Genomic DNA, 24,074 nt, shown 5'->3' with positions numbered 1-24,074 from the left:
ATAAGCATTTAAGCTGCTTAAATGCTGATTGGAGGACACCCTATGACGTGGACCCAATCCAGAGAAGAAGATCCATCCATTCAATCCATAAATCATCCAAAGGTGGAGACTTAAAGATAGCATTTTTAATGCTAATTAAGGAAAGAAGTTTTGAACGTTCCTGCGGTATTTAAAATGTCTCGATGCTGATTGGAGGACCATAATGGATGTGGATCATAACCCATAAAAGATCTGGCCATCCATTGTATTAAAACTCCAATGGCTCTCATTTGCTCTCTCTCCCTATATAAACCCCTTCACCCTATTGTAATATGCATCTTGTGATTCAATCCGAAGTAATGTTTGGTGGCCTAAGTGAAGTCATAGATCCATTCAACTTAGTGAGTGCCAGGATGAGCACGAAGCATCTAGGTTTGAAAAAGCTGGTGGAAAGGAGAAGAAGAAGTCCCTTAGGCCTTGGATGGTGTGAATAAGAGGTTACCTTCTTATTTCTCCTTTTTCATTGTTAGCTGTTTGTGTTTTTTTTAATTAAACTAGCTGGCATCCAGACGCTTCCATTGCATCCAACCACGCTAAAAAATTCATTCTAGAACTCATTCTAGAGTGAAGTTAGTGCAGGCCATTTTTCTTTATCCTCCACCAAGCCACTTTCCCCATTTACGATCCGGACATCGCCAAATTTTGACTTAGTCCAGAGCGCCAACCTGTTTCATTTCCTATTTTATTTTGGCTTTAAAATATTCATTAAAAATCCCAAAAATTCATTTTCTGCTTAGTATTATTTTTATGAATATTTTAATTTGTTATTTATCTTCATAGGTAGGAAACCCACTTCTAAAATTCATATAAAAATAATAACTAAAGCACAAATTCATCAGGAAAAACCCTTGCTCCCTGTGGATTGACCCTTACTCTCCCTACACTAGTAAGGATATTATAAATTTTTGTTGTTTTAATTCGGATAAACAAACTACACTAGTTAGTGAAGTTAAATCATCACTAATTGCCTCTATAATCTGCATTATCATTTCTATGGTTGCTAGGAAGAGGCAGTCATATTTATGAATTGGTGATGATTTTTGCGAGGGAGGTTTTATCATATTCCTATCTTCTGACATTCTTGTGTTTGTTTGCCTTCTATGCTAAATAGTTTAGTTTCAGGAATTTGTTTATGCTTGGTGTAGTATGTTCTTTTCTGTACCTTCTTTTATTTATTTTGTTAGCCTTGTTCATGGAGATCATATGCTGATTAGAGACATAGTATGATGAATGCCTCTTAACACAGTAGGATATACATTTCTCTATCTTCCTTTAATACTTTACTTAAGTTACGTTGTGTATTGTTATTTCTTATTACATGTTATTTTGATTATTTTTCATGCCTTTCTAGTGTTCATTTTGATTTGGAATTTTTTCACACTCAGGATCTTATTAGGTTGATTTTATTTATTTATTATACATTTTGGTGAAAGATGGTGTCCAATTTGCATTTATATCCGAGGTTGTTTGTTAAACCTTTATTTTATTTTTACTGTTGTATGTTATTGTTTTTATTCTTGCTTATCTTATACATTTTTTGTGATGGGCGTGTGTTTAGACTTATGGATAACACAGGCAAAGACAAAGAAAAGAGACATTGGTACTTTAAATATTTTAATATACTTTGGCAGTATTTTCTCACGATTGATGAATACCACTCTTTCTTTGAATTTCTTTTTTAACAATTATTGTTTCCTTTCTCCAAATGAACTTAGGAATGTATATTTAAATATTATGCTCATGAGCAAGATATAGTCGCATATATAACCTTGTGAAGTGATTTATGCAAATAGTTTTATTGTGTTGCCATCTTCTTTCTATACTTATAGGAAATATAGTATGATTGTTAACACTAGTTTATCTATACAGATTTTATTTCTAACTGTGATAACTTGAAAATTAACATTATTAATTAATGAATTCTACATTATATTTATGTACTTTAATGACTATATTTGCATGTTATCGTATAAAAATGAAGATAAATGATTTACACTTTGATTTTACTATTATTTCTAATTTTTTATCATTTTTTACATGTTATTTAACCTCATTTCATTGAATAAATATTTTTTACAGGCCCTTAAATACTTGGATAAAGGTTGGTAAGGGCTTTCCTATTTTTCTTAGAAATTTTCCCATATTTTTATATAATTTTCCAACCATTCTAAAGCCAAGAATTGAGTTTTCTTATTTAAATAATACATATTCTATTTATTTGGCATTTTATAATATATTTATAAATATATCACGTGGCATCCAAGTCATTCGCCTGAAATTCAGGCGAATAAGTGGATGCATTTTTTATTATAAATAAGAAGAGCATTATTAGCTCATTATGGCATCGCAAATCGCGATGCCATAATGAGTAATCATTGGTTAGAAAGAAGCGAATGGCGCGGTCAGCGAGAAAACAAAACGTAAATTTGTCTTTCATTTCACATAATCATTGACTTGGGAATCGATAACCGCTTGCATTAAATGCACGCGGGAATCGATTTCACATTTATATATATATTCTTTGTACACAGAATCGATAAATGCACGCGGTAATCGATTCCACGTGAATTTAATAAAAAAAGACGGCCGCTGTATACACAATGTTGATTAACAAAAATTATTAAATACCGGTAATCTCACCGTTGTACTTTTTTATAATTTGAATTACAACTTAGTCTCTCATTACTCACGCCTTGTGGGCTCAACACTCACTTATCCTATTCTAAGTAAGGAAAATTTTATAAATATTGTTACATAAATCAGAGCCTTAAATGACTTATTTAACCCAAACTCTGGTTTATCAACTAGCGCCAATGCCAGGGAGCAAGTGTCAATAAAGTAGTAAAAGTTTATTATTGATTATTACATTTTTTTTTAACAATATTTTCTGGCGGCGCTGACGGGTGATGTGGCATTTTTTTAGCCATTTAAACGCGGGAATTATTCTTGAATCATTTTTTGCCTGTGGAAGCACACAACACGTGTCAGAACGTGATCCGAGAAGGGGGGGAAACGAAAATAAAGGTGGCAATCAATCAGAAAAGGGTGTTTTTTTGATATTTTGAAGAGAGATAAATGATCCAACAACCATGATTAATCCTCAGTAAAATCTTGATATCTTGAGATCTAGACGTCCGATTGGGCTGAAATTTTGAGGGCATGTTTGTCTTTTCTTCCTCTACAATCCAGATGGATCTTTAAATAGAGGTGCGGAAAAGGGCGAAATTCATGTTTTGAAGCTCTCCCCAAGGATTTGGCCAGGAAGGACACAAGAGTGGCTTTGGAAGTCGACAAATCTTGATTCTGCATTTAAATTTGTAAGTTTCTGATTTGTATTTTAAACTTCTTCTTGAGAGATAATACAAATTTTATAATAATTGGGAAATTAATAATACGAATTAATCTGATATAATAATTGAAATCATTCTATCTTGAGTTTTTTGACCGAAGTATTTTAATCAAAATTAAATTTCTACTTAATTTGATTAATTAAAAACATTATTAAGTATAGTTAAGGTTTATTAATTGCAAAATTAATACATCCTGAATTAATTCATTAAAAATTGGATAAAAATTCTTGCTTGCTGCCTCCCCATTGTTCGACCCCTTGCTTGCTCTATATTCTATATCTAGTGATTAAGGGTATTTATAAATTTTATTGTATAAGTCTAAACACCAAAAGAACGGCATATTTATACACATTTTTAGGCTTATCAAACTGAATGTTCATATTTGAAGATAATTTTAAGAGGAAGGATCTGTAGTAAGATTTATCAGGTATGTTTTATCGTGTGGCCATCTTGACATAATCTTGTGTTTGTTTCCATCATTTGCTAAGTTTGATGTTTAAAGAAACTTGTTTTATCTTGGTAGTGTATGTTGTTTTTGTGAATCGTATTGTGCTTTTTTTTATCAAGTTCTTTTATGATAATCCCCAATGGATAGGAGGTATAGCTGGCTTTACGACACAGGTTTCTTCTACTCCACACATTTGTGTATCTTTCGTCAATACTTGAATTACTTTGCGTTGTATTCTTTCTTCGTTATTACTTTGTACTTTGTTTTTCTCTATATCTCTCATATTTTGTTGGTATCCTTGAACACTTAGGATGTCTGTTTTTTTATAATAGCTTTTGTTTTGTTTTCATGTAAGGTGCAGTATAATATGATTTATATCTGAGCTTTTTAATGTTTCTATTATTTTTGTTGTTTTATATTATTTTTTTGCAATAATGGTTTTTCAAACTCGTTTTTTATTAATTGGTGTAGGTTCAAATTTTAAGATAAGAATAAACTCAGGGACAATGAGTAAAGATACTTGGTAATATTTTAAATATATAGGTATAACTTGTTCATTTTTATAACAACTTATTAATAGCGCTTACTCTCTGTATGCTTAGGAAATATTTGAACACTTTGCTTATTAGAAAGATAATGCCTCGTATTAACTTTTGATGTTATTTATGCTTTATGTTTTACCATTTTTCTATGTTCACCTTAAGTAGTGTTTATTTTACTTACCTTTATATACAAATTTGGATTTTTTTGTATTCTTTCGTTTATTGTCAATCCCTCTATGGCTACATTGTTTATTTGGTTCGCTTTTTTTTTATGATAGTGTGTAACAAAATCTGGAAATAAAGAGATAGTAATCATCTAGCGCATCTGTTTTATAATATGGTATCTAGTGAGGGTAAATTTGTCTTTCTTTCTCTCAATATTTATTTATTTATTGTGTGGTGTATGTTTCTTCTTTGCCATTACTACAGCGCAACAAACTATTAAAGTTTATATTTCGTGATATCTGTTAAGTTTTTATTTTTGTGTTTTCAATTTTGCTTATGACAACCTTTTTAAGAGTATGTGTTTTATATAGACAGAAAAACAATTTATGTACGAGTGATATTTAACTTTATATTCTTAGTTTGTTGTCAAAATCAGTTTTTTTTCCCTAATTACGGTGCACTGTATTTCCACTTCAGTGTCAATATTTAGATTGTTTCCCTTAATCATATCTTCATCTAGAATGGTATCTAATTTGATTTTTATATCTCAGGCTTATTTCTAAAAAAAGTTTCCCCCTTCTTTCGGTTGTTTGATGTTGTGCAATACAATATGAGGTATCTGATATGTCTATTGCTTATTTGCTTAGATACTGTACTAATGATGTTATTTGTTTGTTATGTTTTATCTTATTCCACATTGGCATAATGTGTTGCTTGATTTACTTTTCAATCATAAGTTTGTTTCCCGCATCAATTTTGTTTCGATTTATATTATAGTGCATTGTATTTTGTCTTTACTGATCTTTTTTCTATTTTGGCATATCTTTCTTGAGTTGGAATATTATTTATAATTTTCTGCACTCAACGTATTAGTTTTTTTATTATAGTTCTCCATGCTTATATCTTTGAGTGAGATTGTATGAGATATGAATTTGTATCATGGCATTTTCTTCTTTGGGCGGTTTTATGTCACGTTGCGCAATTCTTTGGCCGTGTTTCTTTTTCAGCTCATGAGGACTCTTCAAACACTATGTTATTTCTTCAATGATGGAATAATGTGATTCTTGATTTACTTTTGTATTATAGGTTTCCAGTCCAAATCAAGTTTTTCTCAACATTGAATTTGGCTGCATTCTTTTTTTTCTTTATTGTAGCAATTTAATTTTTTTAGTGTCCATCTTGTGCCACTTTCATTTCATATCATTTTAGCTTTAAGTGTATCATAGTATCTAAAATGAATCAAAAGCATAAGTTAGCATTTGAAAATTTCCTTTTTATTTTGGCTATTATTTGTTGTGTTCCAGAATCAGATTTTTCTGATACACATTTTCATTGTTTATGAGGTTTAGACATAAGGATATTCAAAAGTGAAACACCATACAAAGAAATATTAAATGTTAACATTGAGCTGATGACAATGTTTTTGAATATTATGGTATTTAGAAAGATGTAAAATTTTATATGTACTAATGATGATGTGTATGTGTTATGGTTTATCTTGTTTTGAGATTGGTGTAATGCAGTGTTTGATTCACATGAATATTTTAATTTTTCTGTTCAAATTAACTTTCGTCAGCTTTGAACTATACTACATTATGTTTTCTCTTTACTATTGGTAAATATTCTGTTTGTTTTCTGTTTCCCTCTATAGTGGATTTTTTTTATACATTTCTCTAGTTATGGTGTTTTTTTTGTTGTTTTCCTTTATGTTCGTATCTCTATGTAAGATAATATCCATTCAGATTTCGGTTCCGAAGGTTACTTTTGACTTTTTTGTTCTTTTAGAGTTTTATGTTGCGTAAGAGAATCTGAGTTATCTCAAATACTTTCCCACTTAGATGCTTCATTTTACTCAGTAATATGCTATAAAATAAAGAACTAATCATATTGATTTGGATGTTCCTCCTCCACTAGTTTTATATGCATATATATTTGCTATATAACTATGATTTTCTCTCTTTTCTCCCATCTTAACTTCTAATAGCGGGTTACATTTTTCGCCTTTTGTTTTATCTTTTTTATTTTCGTTGTCATCAAAATTATTTAGCTTATCACGCCATCTTTTCGTATTATGCTCTTCAGAAAGATGGAAGTTTATATATTTACCAATATTGTTATTTATGTGTTAGGTTTTATCTTGTTTCTATGTTCGTGTAACCGTGTGTTTGATTTATATTCTACACCTACTCATGTGTTTGCTCTCTGTGATGTTGACAAGCTGGCACGAGGCCCTTCCATAAGTACTCTCATAAGCCCCTCAATGGTTATTTTGGATCCATTAAGGTAAAGGATTACATCATCTACTTATAGAGAAAGCAAGATGATCAGACAATCTCTTTTTGAAAAACACAGTTGTATGAGACCTCAAGCGAATGCTCGTGTGAGTGATCAGCTCAAGACCTCTTCCATAAACATGAAAATGGTGGGTGAGATGGGGCCACTTTGCTATATATCATGGTGAGAGAGTGATGATTCTCTCCGAGAGAAACATCAATGAGATCAATGAATACATTAGTGAAACCATAGGATCACAACACTCTGGTAGGAAAAGTCCACTTAATTACATCAAAGGCCTTCTCCATATCAAGTTTGGTGATGACATTTGAACCCTGAATATAAGAGTTGGAATCTAACTGTAACTCGTAAACTCGCGTGATAGTATCATAGAATTCTCAGCGCTTGACAAAATCACACTACTTATGATAGATGAGTCTGTGAAGGAAGGTCTCAAGTCATTTTATAATGGTGTTAGATATAACATTGTATCATATATTGCTAAGACTAATGAGTCAAACTTTTCAGCTGTCTCTTTCTTCTAGATTTGCACTTCGACTCAGAAATAATTCTTTTAGTTGAATTTCACTAGTGCTGATGAGTCCAAATGTAAGGGTTTTATATTGTTGTTTTGATTCAGACTTAGCCAACAGTATTCATGAAAACTTTACACTTAATTAATATATCGAAAGTAAGGGGTCGATCAATAGAGAGGAAGAAATTTAATTTCAGATTTTTTTCTCAAGCTTGGGTGAATACAATGATTTTGAAAGTGAAAAACATAATACAGAAAAAACACAAAACACTAATATTTCTTAGCAAAAGAGAGAAAAAATAAATGTTTTTAGAATTTTCTAGAATTTAATTTGCATCACAAAACCCTGGAAATATTAAAAATGAGAATAAGAGGTTTTTTAAGAATTTTGTTTTTAATTTAAAATCACTTTGACTTGATTATAAGAATTTTTGGGATTTTTACTTATTATTTTTTAAAATAATATTTAATTAGCAAATATAAAACTTACCTGCTTCGGCGACTGCCTGCGGGAGCGGAGTGGTGGCGGCGGCGGAACGGCAAAGGTGGCGGTCGAGCGGCGACAACGGCGGTTAAGCTGTAGCGGTGGCTGCGACGGTGGACCAGCGACGGCGGCGATGGACCAGTTGGGTCAGCGGGCTGGTGTAGCCCGTAGAGGGCTAGTCTTAGTTGGTCAGCCCACTAAGGTTCAGCCCAGTTTGACTAAGTGGGGACTTAGCCAAATGGGCTTAAACCCTATTGGGCTTACCCAGTGATCAGGACTTAGCAGATTTGGCTAAGTCCTCCACAAGGCTACCCTCTGCCCTGCGGTCGTGTGCACTGTCTGCGTGTGGACCGTGGTGCAGAGAGCGGTCCTGCTGCACAAGCACTGCACAGTGGTGCATGGCAGGGCACGATGGCGGCTAGAAGAGGGAAATTTTGATTTTAAGATGATAAAAAGTGATATTGAAATGCACGGTTTTTTGGGATTCAAAGTGGGGAATGCTTGAGTATCTGGAGAGAGATATGGAGATATTTTGGAGGGAGAAATAAACATTTTTAGAGAGAGAAAAGGTCAAAATGAGAGGACAGAGAGATAAAATCAAGAGATAGAGAGAAAAAATGAAGAGATAGCGAAAGAAAATGAATTGATGGTGTAGAGAGACTTTGAGAGGGAATTTGAACATGTAAATGAAGGCATTTTTATGCAATTTTTATGGGATGAACTGTGGATATGGATGAAGGTCTAGAGAGATCAAGAACCAATTCTAGAGAGATAACAGACTGAAATGAGGAGATTGAGAGAGAAAATGAAGAGAGTGTAGGAGTTTGGCATAGAATTTGAAAGTGGAACTGAAGAGTGTATTTATGAAATTTTAAGGGGTGTAACTAGGGATATGGATAAATGTTTACATAGAGAGAAAACCTATTCTAGAGAGAGAAAGAAGAGAAAATGAGTGTTTAGAGTGAGAAACTACAAATCTAAGACCCTAAACCCTAAATGCAAGTTCAATGGACCCTCAATTCTTTTCTCAAGTCTGGATCCTTATATTTCGCCCGATCAGGCATTTTTTAATGCAAACAAGAGATAGGATTAAGCGAAAACTGCCATGTCCTGATTCTGAAAAATGCCTTGTCCTGCTGGCCATCCACTTTCTAGAGCACGTCGAGGATGAGGGGAAACGAGGGAGGAAAAGTCTATTTATACATTGGGAGAATTATGAAAATACCCTTTTGGATATTTTGTATTATCTTTTATTGCCATAATTCCTCTTTTTCATTATTGGCTGGGAGCTTCCCCTTGTAATATTTAGCGTCTTGCTTTAGAAGACCTTTGAGAGTCTAATCGACAGGTTAGGTAGCGGCCCATCTTCCTCAGATTTCTCTTTTGAAGGTCTACAACTCCACTTGATCCTCTCAAGCATCTTTGTAGAATCACCAAGCTTATGTAAATTCTCAAACTCTTTAAGAGTTACCATCCTCTCCTTTCCGTGTATTTCTGCACATGTGAAACTATAGAATACTCATCAGTACTACAATTGTTTGACTTCAAAGAAGTCAAGGAGTTTTTTAAAAAACAACAATAATGTGCAAAAATGAGAATTAATAGCTAGTGTGTAAATATGTAGTTAATTAGAGTGATAACATGATAAATTCTAAATTAATAATACCAAAACATCTAGAATCTATACAAATATACATGCAGTTATCATGTCATATAGTTCTGTGCATCAAATCTTAAAGAGATCCATATCATAGGCACCCACCTACATTTTCATAAACACCCTCTGAACTCAAATATGCATTTGAAAAGTGTATTCGCTATCTCTAATTAATATCCATAAATTTCATTTTCAATTATGCGTTGTTGTGAGGAGTCTGTATTTTTTATATAGCATTTCGCATTCATGGTGGTTGCAAAGTCTCATCTTTTGTCTTCGCTGTTGTACTTGTAAACGCGAAGCCTATGACCCGTGAAAAGTGTGTGGAAATGTTTTTCTAATGGATGAAATATGATATTATTCGATTTCTGTATTCTAACGTAATCTAGTTAATCCTTGCATTCCAGAAATATGAAAATTTGAATGTACCCACCTAACTGAATTTGCAAAAGCAATACATTTGCCCAATGTTTGGAATCCAGACGCTCATGATCTGCTACAAGAGAATATATGTGTCCGACAAAGAATAAGACTCTAAGGAAAGCCAAAATAATTTGGAGAATATATGTTTCCTCTCAGCACAAGTCAATCTTGGTATGTGACACCCTCTTTTCTCTTTAATGAGCCCGAGTGGGGACTCTATCATCAAACTTAGTGATTTCCATGGGTTTGAAGAATGTACATAATTTGTTAAGTTTATTGAGTGAGTATAATATCAGTGTGATCTTAATTTATTGTACATAGGAAACACGGTGGATGAAACATTGTTTGATCGACAAGTTTCTAATATTAGATGTCCTCAATTTGAATTGAATCTTTTGAAGGTTGCCTTATTTTGTACGGGCAAAAAATGTCTACTGTAATGGAATCTGATAAAGAGTTTGGGTCTACTGTGATTGCATGGTGGCGGGTTTCCTCTTGCCACCATTTTTGTATACTCGTCTCTTATTCTCTTTAACTTTTACTCATTCACTGTGTACTTCTATAAACTTGAATCAGTATCTACATGTTGAAAATAAACTGATTTGAATGCACCCGTCATTTCTGATTGGTGAATTCAGTGGCTCATAATTTTATTTGCAAAACTGATTTGCCTGTAGTTTTTAAGTCATGTAATTACTTGGTTTCTAGGATTGCTACAAGGACCTCAAGAAAATATCTATCTCCTTGTATATCATAGAGTAAACTTCACGTCATGTGATCTACATGTTGAGTTTGATCCTCATTCTCCTCATTTTCCTCTTGTGATGTCCTAAACTCCACAACCATTTTGCTTATGGTCTCATTGTTCTTTTTATCTCACGACAGGTAAGATAGGGTGTATGTATGGTTGCCTCTGCCTGGAAGCTGATTGGAGCCACAAACCCTCTTTAATTTGAACTGGAACAATAAGAAGAGATCTATTGTCTGTAACTGGAAGGTTGAGACTGCGACCAAAAATTGGGAGATTACACTGGAACTCCCATTCTAACCCTTCATACCACGTAGCACAATTTTCCTTAGGAACATTGTCCATGAGACTGACATCCCTAACAGTGATAAGGGCGAAATTGGTTTGTTCTCCGTAGTTGGTTTCTTATTTTATCATTTATGGTTGTTCATTCTCCCCACAGACGATTACTTCATCTGGATACAAAATTTCCACATAAAATTAAACCAATACTAATACAATCTTCAGTTCAGAAGGACTTTCCCATTGTTTTTTTCCAATATAAAAATATTTTTTAACACAGTTTATGGGTGCAGCTAAAATTTTTTTATCCATATGATTTTTCAATCTTGTGATGGCAGACTCATCTGTTAAAAAGTATCAAGAAAGTCATGCACAGTTCACAGCCTGTTCTTGCATTCTATTTAACTAATTATCATTTCTGAATGATGGGTAGTAAAAGTATCCAGGCAAAGGGAATTGCTTGGATCGACCCACTCACTAAAAATGTTTTGTATCATATAGAATCACAGATATATAATGTTCAACTATTGCAATTAGAATATCTCATGTTAAAAAAAAATAAGCATTTGATTTATCTGCAGATTTGAGTTCATCATTGTGCCTTGTCAGCTGTTATCTCCTTATCTGAGGTTATATGCACTAGATGAGTTGGAGGCACGATCAGAAAGGTGTGTCTTATTGGGATACATCTCAATGTGCATTGGGTACATGTGTTTTCAAATAGCATTTACTTCATTTTTCTTCTATGTCAGCACCTAAAAATTATCATGGACTACTTGGGTCTCATCTTTTACTTGCATTATGTATTCCACATATAAATCAGTATATGTCTTTATAGATAAGGAAGAAAGCATATTGTCACCAACACTGAATTTGGTATCATGTAATGATATTCTTTGATCCCTGATTCAATTACCATTGGATATTCAGAAGAATAGTATCTTGATACGATCCAACAGTTCCATGTGAAACATTTATCATAATCTCATAGATACATGTAGCATACTTGATTGAACATCTGAGCCTATAGTCTAAGTGATGTATATCTCCAAGATGAAGCCACTCAAACCAGCAACCAGTTGTCATTTTTAACTGTTAGACATCTGATTCCAATACATTTGTTCACAAATTTTACAACTAGTACAAAACCAACTTTGCACACAGTGGCATCCAAAGATAAAAGTTGGGTGCAAACAATGAAAGTATAGTATAAATTTGGATGTTAGTCCTAAGGGAATCAGATTTTATATTATAATAGCCTGTCAGTTGGTAAAAAATTAAAATGTAGGCCAAATGGAAATACTGATAGGTATAAAGGATTCAATCAGCAATAAGTGATTTTACAGAAAGCTTTAGTCAAGCAGTGAAGCATAACACAATACGTTACTATTGTCAATTACAGTAAGCAATGATTAAAATATCCATCAGTTGGATGTATCAGGCACATTTTTGCATGGAGATCTAGAAGAGAAAGTCTACGTGGAACTATCTCAAGGTGTCAAATAAGACATTTATCATCCTGATATTAATTATCTGTTAAAAAATCAGTTTATGGTTTGAAACAATCAACTGGAGTAGGGTTTAATAAGTTGTCATCTTCATTTTATGCTATTTTTTATAGTGGTTAAAAAACTGATATTTTCTTATTTTCTTAAATTAAAATATACAAGTATATATTATTTTTAATGTATGTAGATGATACATTGATAATGTATCCACAAGTTAGTAAAACTTCAACAAATTTATAGGCAACGACACAACCCATTTGTAATTCGTGATCTTAGAATTGCAAAATATTTCCTTGGAATTGAACTATTACCGCATCCCAATGGGTTTATATTATCACAAACAAAGCATCTGCCCAGATTCCTCACCGAGATGAAGAATCGTAGATTTCTTCATCTGAGGGGGAACGATCTCCACGGCGTGCTGGCGTTCAACGCGTCCTTCTTCGCGCGATTGGAGATGTTCAGAGTGGCGGCGAATGAGATGGTATTTTTCAATCCATGTAACCTATCTATCAATCCATGTCACCTATGTATCAGTTGATCCATCCGTCTATCAAGCCATGGATGCATATTTACACCCATGGTTTTATTTATTATACACTTATATCAATGTATATCCTTTTATCCATCAATCTAAAAATGACTGATTTTATCCTTTGTCTATCAATGTATAAATGAATAATTTTATCTGTTTCTGCATTCACCCATCGCTCCAAAGGAATTTATCAAATGATATAACCTATCTATCGGTGGATTTATAATACATCTATTATTTATTAATACATACGTATGTATCTTTATCTCATTTTATCCATCTGTATACTGCATTCATATTATCTATCTCTACCTTTAGTTATCTTTGTATTTATATCGGTACGTCTGCACTTCTATCAATCTTACAGATATATTTATGCATATAACCTAATTATATTCACATATCGATTTGTGGTTCATTCATTTGAATTTCTCTCTTTACACATCTCTCTATTTTCATGTCTATCTTATATTCTACTTTCTTTACATGAAACAATAATTTCAAGAAATATATCCCTTCAAATAACTCGCTGTCCAAATGATAACTAAGATTAGGGCTAAATTATGCAATTTTATAATCCCTTGTCAATGATAATTTTAGCTTATACAACAAATTTCATAAACCTTGACTTGAGATGTATAATGATGAGTAGAGGTATCATCCAAGGGAGGTTAGTAAGGTTATGCATTGTCATATGCCTGAATAATTTGACCCTAATATGGTTTACTTTAATCGTCAGTAAAGATCAAATCACCCTGTTAGATGAAGAGTTTAGAAATGATGATAGAAGAAATGGGAATAATTGAAGAAGCAAGGAGCTCTAGATTGACTTCTTCGATCCATTAAGAAGGATCAAAAGGGTAAATTTGAGTGGTAAATAAAGAGATTTGGTCTTAGTTTGTTTTGGGTGAGATTTGGAAACCAAATTCACGAACTATTATACCTCAAAATACAGTATAATTTATTCAAGAAATGAAATTTTTTTATAATTTTGTTCTTAATGTGCAAATGAAGTAGCTAGGAAAACACCACAATCTCTACTCTCAATCTCAGTAGGGGCTTCTACATTGTGCTCAATCCTAGTAATTTAGAAATTCAGACCAATCGAGAAAAACGATGAAGAAATTCACTAACAAATCATCCAAATTACACTAAAAAGTTCAAATACAGTGAAATAGAAAGCACCTAATAGGGATGATCCAGGACGAAGCTCCTCTCTGTCTTGGAGCTATGATAGAGCCACCAACAGAATGACCTATTCATGTGAAATTTCAGCTTTTATACTTCGGTTAAATTTTAAAAACTACCAACTTATCCCCAATAACTAATTAATCTTTGTCCATCAAGGTTAGCTTGATCTCAACTATCCAACTGTATTGATAGAAAGAGGATGTCAAGATGAGCAAATCCAAAAAAATATTACCTCAATCAGACTTCAAACTCTAAAGTAATTAGTAAATGAATTTTGACCAATCATAGTCATTGGATCAATATTCATTTATTAAATTATTTTTTTTCCCTACACGCAATGACGTGTCGAATGCCGACTGGCTGCAAATTTTCAAGTTCATTTGGTGCCTTCTCTCTCGGTGCGCCACGTAACCCTCCTATCAATAAGAAAAAAATAAAAACTAAACATCATGCACGTACCGGCTAATCAGAGGGCCCATGTCACCCCCCCCCTCCATGTGTGCACTGTGTATGCATTGCGTGGGAGGTGAACTTGCCGCCTGGAGAGAGAATTTTCTGAACTTTTGCATAAATTTCTTTAGTTAAATGGGTGCACGAAAATGGACGCCGCTCAATAAATATGTGTTTATGTCAATAAATATGTGTTTTTCTCGATTGCTATACATATGTAAATTCCCTTGCACGAGATGACAAAATTATATCATTAAACTTTTATTAATTAATGAGCGTAAATATGAAAGTATTTTTAAATAGTTAAAGCTAAGAATTAATCCATATGGAATGATCCAATTTCAATTCATTAAAACTACATTCTCATCTTTCATATGAGTATCATTCAGAAAAATGCACAAAGTGACAAGTAAATTTATTTTTCTATGAATATCTGTTATACTACATGATCCAGCTCCTTCGTTCCATATTCAATTTTTGGTATCTGATTGGAATATCTAGGAGCATTAACAGGTTCAAACATATATGAGAAAAAAGGCTGAGAGTAAGTTTTAATAGAAAATGACTTAAAAGATACTTCAACGCTGATTAAAATATGTCTTCCAAAATTAATTTCAATTTTCTTATTCAAGTTATCTTGATTTTTCTTTATGATGACCAGTAATGAGAATGTTTTCCATATATTACGACTTTTTTATTTTCATATCACTGTCATGTTTTAAAATAATGTACCCTACACGTAACTTTGTGCGCATCCCAATTACTACATAGATGGTAAGTGTACATTAATTAATGCTCCAAAATACTATTTTACCTCATAACAGTTTTTCAGTATGAAATTTTTATTTTTATGCATGGATATTTTCAAAATGATATATCCTTGTATGTTTTGTAGTTAAGTTGTGTGATAAGGCACAGCTGTATCATGCCTGCATGCACACATCATTTTGAGTTTTCAAATTGATAAATTTTGTCATTTATTTGAAAAATTTTAATTACTCCCGCAAAAATATTGTTTCTTATTTTTAAGTACAAAAAATTATGCATGAACTGAAACCCGATATTATTTTATATGAATAACTGGATTTTTAGTACTTGAAGTGGAGTATAAACTTGAACGAGTTTTTCTAACAATCTCTACATTTCTTTATGTATAAATTGTATGAGGGATTTAGTAAGACATCTAGGTAGGTCATAAATCACATGACTGGCATTTGAAATTCATGATAGATGAACAATAGGCTGTCATATTGGGTTAATAGGTATCGACTTGACGACTGTAAAATTAGATGTGGTGAGTTAGTCATAAGAAAGTCTACCTATATTAAAAGGGGTTGTCAGGATATTGCTGATAGTTATCAGGCCATGTTGGAACAAGGTACTCTAGAACATAACAAATGCTCACTATTGAATCGATTTTTTTTTAAAAGTATCTTTCTTATAAAATTGAATTTTAATATTTGTCTTGTGACGAACTCTGATTCTTGTCAAAATTATGAAAATTATAACCCAATTTAGTGTGTATATTTTTTCGCATTAGTAAACTGAAATTGACAAACCTTCATCTAAACTTAATTACATAAATAGTTGAGGGAGAATTCAAAGCTTGACTTGAAGTAATTTTTGGCAACAGCGTATGTATTATTTTTTGGCAACAGCGTATGTACATTTAATTCATATTGAATTGTCTTTGGACAAATTCTTACATCCCCAATAGTAGCTTTTGACTCACAAGTGATTGTCATTGTCTAGTAAACTGAAATTGACAAACCTTCATCTAAACTTAATTACTTAAATAATTGAGGGAGAATTCAAAGCTTGACTTGAAGTAATTTTTGGCAACAGCGTATGTACATTTAATTCGTACTGAATTGTCTTTGGACAAATTCTTACATCCCCAATAGTAGCTTTTGACTTACAAATGATTGTCATTGTCTAGGGATTTGGGGACTGAAGACTTGTAGTATCTGTATAGAACCAAGAGTAGAAAAATACTATCAGAATGTGCAAAAGGAAGAGGGGAGAAAGTACAAGAAGCTGGCCCAACTTTAATGAATGAAAATAAGCCATGGGGAATAAGAGTAAAAAAATAAAGGCATAACTGATAATATGATACATTTCAATAAAACTCCATCAATTTAGTATGATTTAGATAATGTACAGATTTAATTTAACATGTAATTTAGAAAGTGATAAACACCAGTTTATGCATATTTTGGGTATTTTTTAAAATAACCTTGCTTTTTGACTTATATGACAATAATTACATTATTGATGAGTATTCTCATCACCCAAAATCGTTTCAGGAATTAAATGGGTTGATTATCAATGGGGGAAGCTTTCCATATGATTTGAGAGTTATAGTAAAATTTGTCTATGGGAAAAATTGGAGCAATATTGATATTCTGCTTTAAAGGAGAGTTAGAGGGATATAGGATATGTCTTGGATACATCTAAATTTCCCTCTAATTTCCCTTATGAAGAGGATTCAAAGTCAACCAATTGGAAAAGGAAGGAACAGCAGGGATAGAAAATAAGAAAAATTGAAATGCATCAACATTCCATATGTATTCTATCACTCTCCATTTTAGATTCTTGTGAAGATGATCTAGCATTCACCAACTAGTAAGATAATAATCTTTGGATCCTCATGGTATAATCTAATTGATCAAAAAATTTTGAAGTGTTCTTCTTTTAATGATCCTTTTCATGCAGAGAATAGTGATTGACATTAAAATACAAGGGTCCAAGTTAAGCAAGAGGCATCGGAGGCTCAGTACTGGAGCATCAGAACTTTCCAAACCTTGATCTATATTTCACCATCATTCCCATCCCTTCCCCTTTTTCATTTCTCAATGTGTCCCTCAACTACAATTTTCTGTATGTAAAAGTCAAAATCCTCTCCCTTTTTACCTTAAAAGTACATCAAGTTTCGAAAAAAAATTCCTCAAGAAATTCAATTAACCCTACAAATTGTAATTTATATTACATCTTGTTCCACCGGCTACCAGAAAGGTAACTTATACATTTGTAGCATTAATAAATTCAACAAAAAAATAAAATATCAAAACATTATATTTAGTATTTCTTTTCAAAGAAAGAAATCATAAATACATTTCTCCATTATAATATGATATGAAATTAGAATGAATTACTTGCTCATTTTTTCTCAAACATCACATACATTCTAATACATGTCCAATGAAATCTGAAAACTTCTAAAAAAGCTGGGCAACTTGTTTCAAAATTCAGAAAATTCTAAATCTGATTTATGCCTTTCTTTGGTGATATACCCAAAATGTTGTATGTAAATACACATCTTACAGTTTTTTTTGGAACAATAAATCTTTACTATCATCAACTATACAAGAATTCTGCATTTCAGGCAGTACATTGATCAAGTGATAAAAAATGCATTTTAATGTCAGTTTTATACATGTTCTACATGCTCAAGATTTTTTAGTAAAAATATATTTAAGACATTTTTAATTCCAATGCTCTGTCTAGTATGTGATTCTATATTTTTGCAAGGAAAAAACTTTAAGTTGGAGAAATAAATAAAGAAAATAAATTATTGACGAAGAAATAGGGAAGAATAAGAAAAAGGGAATAAAAATATTGGTTTAATGGGCCAGCTAGGGGGCCAGTTGACCGAACACTAAAGCACCCAAGTCAGCCATCGACGGGCCAATGCAAGGGCTCAATCTTGCATGCAGACAATGAGGGTGGCACCTGGCGGCACAAGCTCAGCAACAAGCGTGCGAGCACGTAGGGGTCAAAGTGTACCCGAAGCCAGCAAGGGGTGGCACTCGGCGGCGCAAGTCTAGCCGGCAAATAAACAGAGCACCCATAGTGGCCCAAACAAAGACCCAAAGAGACATTATTCATGTGCTCATAGAGCTATGTATTTGAATTTTTAAGAAAATAAATAACAGATTATTTATACTCTTAGAGATCTCCATATTTTTTGTATGGGATTTACATCCCACTGTGTTCTTCCCTTGCTGTGAACCAGGGCGACGTGCAAGAATGTGATCAAGAGATAAATTGAGATTGGGCTTTTAGCCAATCCAGCCTGAAGCCCGCGACTTTTTTGGGCTATTTTTCAAATATGGATGTGATCTCATAAGTGTGACCTTCTTAAAAAAGATGAGAGAGTGGGATCTTCCCCATCACATTTAATTTCTATTATTTCTTCAGGCTTCTCTATTAGCTGCCACGGCTGATGCGAAAGAGGGACCACCAACCTGGATGGATCGCGAGGAGGAAAATAGATAGGGCTGCTAACAAGGCCAATTGACGTGGACAAAGGAGTACACCAACTTAAGTTGGGTCCATGGCTGATATTTAATCACATGCATTGACCCACTTGAACATCAAATCTTATAGTTGGGGGGGCTAATATTGTCGTATTTGCCATCCCCGGTGTCACTGTTGTCGATGCCATCACAAGAGGGGATTTTTGATCGGCGAGGAGGGACCGTAGGACCATCAGACGGCCTGGGAGGACCCCCTTGGATGTCCCCCTCAAACAGACAGCCTGGAAGGTCCACCCCAAGCCGTTAATGGGTGCCATAATGCCCCCATTTCAACCATCTGCTAACTGAGATATAGCAGTGGTGGGATACCCTTCTAGCGGTAGCGAGAGGAAGAGGAGGGTCGTGACACTCCAACTGCTCCTAAAGCTTTGGAAGGCACTACGAGAAGTCAGGACGGTCTTAGATTTGTACCTACAAGGAGAAGAAGAATGAGGGAACCCATAAACCGAAGCCTCTGTGATTGAGTTCCACAGCCTGGCTGCTGGCGAGTTGATAAATCCAAAATGATAGTAATATATATGTGTAATTCTAGCTAATTTATCTACTTCTTTATCTTTATCTGCATATATTATCAATATTTATGTTAAGTTGTGAAAAATCATGAATAAAATCACCTTGCTATAATTTTGAGTTAATTATTGTCATTTGTGGGACTAACCCCACGTAACTCAATGAGTTAAGTGGAATGAATCTTACTCTCTTATTAGTGTAGGTGGAAGATGCAAGAATTAGGTAAAACTTTCATGACAAAAGGGGATAATTAAATGAAGTATAAGCTATTTGGCCCAAAGGTGCAGGCCCAGCCATGACCCTGGGCCAAGAAAGGAGTCCAAAATTAAATCAAGATAGATGGCTCAAATCCAAAGGCCCACTAAGGAAGCTCCATTAAGCCCAGTATGAGAGGCATATTGGGCCAAAGAAAGGAGGGCAAGGGGAACTTCCATTCATGACTATTTATGAGAATTTAAGGTGCTTGGATACCAATTAGAGGACACCCTTGGACGTGAATCCAAGCCAGAGAAGAAGATCTAGTCATTCAATCCGTAAATCATCCAAGGGTGGAGACTTAAAGATAGCATTTTTAATGCTAATAAAGAAAAAAAGTCTTGAACATCCCTGGGGTATTTAAAAGGTCTATATGCTGATTCTAGGACCATAATGGGCATGGATCATAACCCAGAAAATAAGATCTGGCCATCCAATATATTAAAAATCCAATGGCTCTCATTTGCTTCATCTCCCTGTTTATACCCCTTTACCCTTTTGTAATATTCATTTTGTGATTCAATCCAAAGTAATATTTGGTGGCATATGTGCAATTGAGTCATAGATCCATTGATCTTAGTGAGTGCCAGGCTGAGCAGGAAGCATCAAGGGCTGAAGAAGCTGGTAGAAAGGAGAAAAAGAAGTCCCTTGGGCCTTGAAGGGCGTGACAAAGAGGTTACCTTCTTATTTCACCTTTTTCACTCTTACCTGTTCATCTTTTAGCTTTTAATTAGTATTGGAGCAGCTAGCCAACATCCAGACACTTCCAACGCATCCGATCACGCTAAAAAATTCATCCTTGAACACCATCTAAAGTGAAGTTAGTGCAGGTCATTTTTCTCTATCCTCCACCAAGCCACTTTCCCCATTTAGCATCCGAACTTAGCTCAAAACTCATTTTCTATTTTATAGGTCATTTTCTATTTTATTTTGGCCTTGAGATATTCATTAAAAATACCAAAAAATTTATTTTCTGCTTGCTAATATTTTTATAAATATTGTAATTATGTTTTAAATTTATTTGTTTATATTTTTATTAGTTATTTATCCTCATAGGTAGTAAACTTACTTCTAAAATTCATAAATAAAATAATAACTAAAGCACAAATTCATTAGGAAAAACCCTTTCTTCCTGTGGATTGACCATTACTCTCCCTACGCTAGTAAGGTTATTATAAATTTTTGTTGTTTTCATTCGGGTTAACCAACGACACTAATTAGTGAAGTTAAATCATCACTAATTACTTTATAATCCGAATTATTACCCTTCACATGGTAACACTTTACTTAAACTATGGCATTTAAACTAATCAATTGGATCACTTTAAATAGTTTTTCATATCTGGCTCCCTACTGATGCTGGGGTGCGAAAGCATGGGTAACGAACAGGATTAGATACCCTGGTATTCCATGCCGTACACAATGAGTGTTCTCCCTTGGTCTACGCGGATCAAGGGCCCAGCTAACGCGTGAAGTACTCCGCCTGCGGAGTACGGTCGCAAGACCAAAACTCAAAGGAATTGACGGGGGCCTGCACAAGAAACATTGATACAAAACCCCTAAGTTTTGTGATGTCGAGCGTCAGTGATGGTGTCGTCCAACGGGTAATTCTCTAAGTGAATGTAACGGCGTTATGCAATGAAACCCTAGATGAAAGTGCACGTACTGGTCTGACTTGCGGGAAATTGTCGAGCTCCGAGCTCTAGGGAGGGCAACCGATGACAATGATGGTGACCTACCACCCCTCGTCGGAGTGATGACGACGACTACAGTGCCAAACAAAATAATTTTTTTGGGGCTTGCATGTTACGGACGAGCCCGACCCGTAGCTAGGGAATCACACGTGATATAATTTTCTCGAAATAATCTCTCTCACCTATTCTAACCGGAGTGAAAGGGAGTGCAGCCAAAAATATACTAGAAGACGTAATGTAACTGATGGGAAGGGGAACAACATACCTCGTCGGTGTCGGTGTTGTCATCGATGTCTTCGTTGCTGCGTGGGCCGATGCGAGGGGTGTGGGGAGAAGTGCCAGAGATGGCATAGTGTAGCTCTCCAGGCAGTGGACACAACACTTGAGCGTAACATTGGAGTAATAGAGGATCGAAGGTGAGAAGGACAGATGGGCGGCAATAGACACACAGCACAAGCTCGAATAGAGGCACAACAACTCTACGACAGTAGGCAAAATGAGCACCGCGAGGGTCAGCAACCGTACACCAGCATGTTTGGCAATGGTTAGGGCTTTGTTTGGATGACGAATAGTGAAGATACAGTGCAAGAGAGATGGGTGCAACGTCTAGGAGTCTGAATGCTTCAGAATCACATGACTAACAGAAGCCAACCATCACTATCGGGTGCCGTCGGTGTAATCTGGGCATTTAGACGCCTTGTACGGGGTTTCAATCAACGCGATAATGAGGCAAGTCTGTTTGTACGAACCCCCACAATGATATGTTGGTGAGTTGGAAAGATAGAGGAATCACCATGTCCCAGCCGCCAGCCCAAGCAAGAAACAATTGTAGCATGGCCGACGATGCTCTAGAGAAAGCCCTTGACTATTGCGGTCAATAGTTGTCACCTAGGGTAATGCGATCAATGTTTGGCACCTGACTAGGGCAACCAAACTATCAACTGCTCCATCCGTTGTGTGTAGCACACTCTTGGTGGGGTCAGTGGAAGGGGACCACCATTTGATGTTCAAACGAAACCAGAGTTGCGTCTGCGGGTGTTGACCACGAGCACCGGGCGGTGCACTCCTTGGAAGACAAAAGATAACCAGTTTTGGGACAGCGTACGTGTCAAACAGGTGCACCAGGCTGAGCACGACATGCCAGAATTAGATTCTCAGTGATAGAGGCATGCGTTGACCTCAGACAACAATGAGGCATTGTCAAGTGGGGTGACTTGGCCTGCAGGCGTCGTTCAGTCGTAGAAAAATCAAGGAGATGATAGCCACGATGCAAGTTTGCCTCCTTATTGTTTTCCACTCTCCTTCATTTCCTTCTTCTTCTTCATCTCCTTCCTCTCTTCTCTTGGGTGAGATCTAATACGGGAAATAATTACCGCAAAGAAAAATTCCAGATCTGAAATGTATGTGATCCCATCATGGCCTTATATAGGGTCATGATTGGCCCCTTACAATGAGTCCAACAAGGGAAGTCTAATAAGAAACCTCCCCCCCAATTTACAACATAAATAAGGAAATAATGAGATCAAACTAAGTGAAAATAAAACAGCGCGGACGGATACTGATAAGCCAATAATAGGGGTTGAAGTTGTGCAATTTTTAGCCCTTGTCGTTGTGGATTTTGGCTTATGCAATAAAATTTATAAGAACTCCACTTAAGACGTATAGTGATAAGTACGAGTGTCATCCAAGGGAAGCTAGTAAGGAATTCGATTTGGTGATTGTATTGGTCGTTTCACTCTGATTAAACTGAATTTGATCTTCAATGAGGATCAAGTCACCCTAATTAGATGAGAATTTAGAAAGGGGGTAGAAGAGTTGAGATGAATAGAAGAAATATGGAGCTCTAAATTGGCTTCTTTGATCCTAATAAAAGGATCCAAGAGGTCAATTAGAGAGGTTAAAAGGGAATTTTTAATTTGAGTTTGGTTTGTTTTTGCAACTTTGATAATTCAGAACTGAAATGGGGGTAATTTAATCTCCTAAGAATTAAAACTAATTTTTTTTACAGTTTTTCTTTGGAATGCAGTTGAATGCTTAGTTGAATCCCTCAAATTCTCCTCTCAATCCTAATCAGGGCTTGTACATGCCGCTCAAGCCAAGCGATTTAGAATTTCAGATCAAAATCAAGAAGAAGAAACAAGAAATTGAACTAATCTCATTCAAAATGAACAAATCCAAATACAATCAAGGAAAAAGTACCAGATAACTTGATCCAGGGTGGGACTCCTCTCTGTCTTGCAGCTGTGATAGAGAACCATCAAGAATGAGCTCTCCTTCTCGAAATTTAGCTTTTATACTTAGGTTATATGGTAAAAATCACCATTTTACCCCCCTTTAGTACTTAATATTTATCTATCATTGTAGGCTTGATCTGAATGATCCAACCCTACAGATAGAAAGAGGGGATCAAGACGAACAAATCCATAAAAAAATCATCTCAATCAGACTTTAGGATCAAAAGTTATTAATAAATCAATTTTAAACCAATTTAATCCATTGGATTTAAAACTGATTTATTTATTAATTTCATTTTTAAACAACGCAATGACATGTCGCTCTCTCATTGGCTCGCGCATTTGAATCCTCCATTTTGCAGAAAAGTCCTTAAAAAGCCTGGAATTGCTTTTGGACGCAGCCCAAAAGTAATTGCGTATATGCCCCTGGC

Source organism: Wolffia australiana, chromosome 4, assembly GCF_029677425.1.
Source record: "Wolffia australiana isolate 7733 chromosome 4, ASM2967742v1".
NCBI lineage: Eukaryota > Viridiplantae > Streptophyta > Magnoliopsida > Alismatales > Araceae > Wolffia > Wolffia australiana.
Note: the sequence above shows the minus strand (reverse complement) of the source record.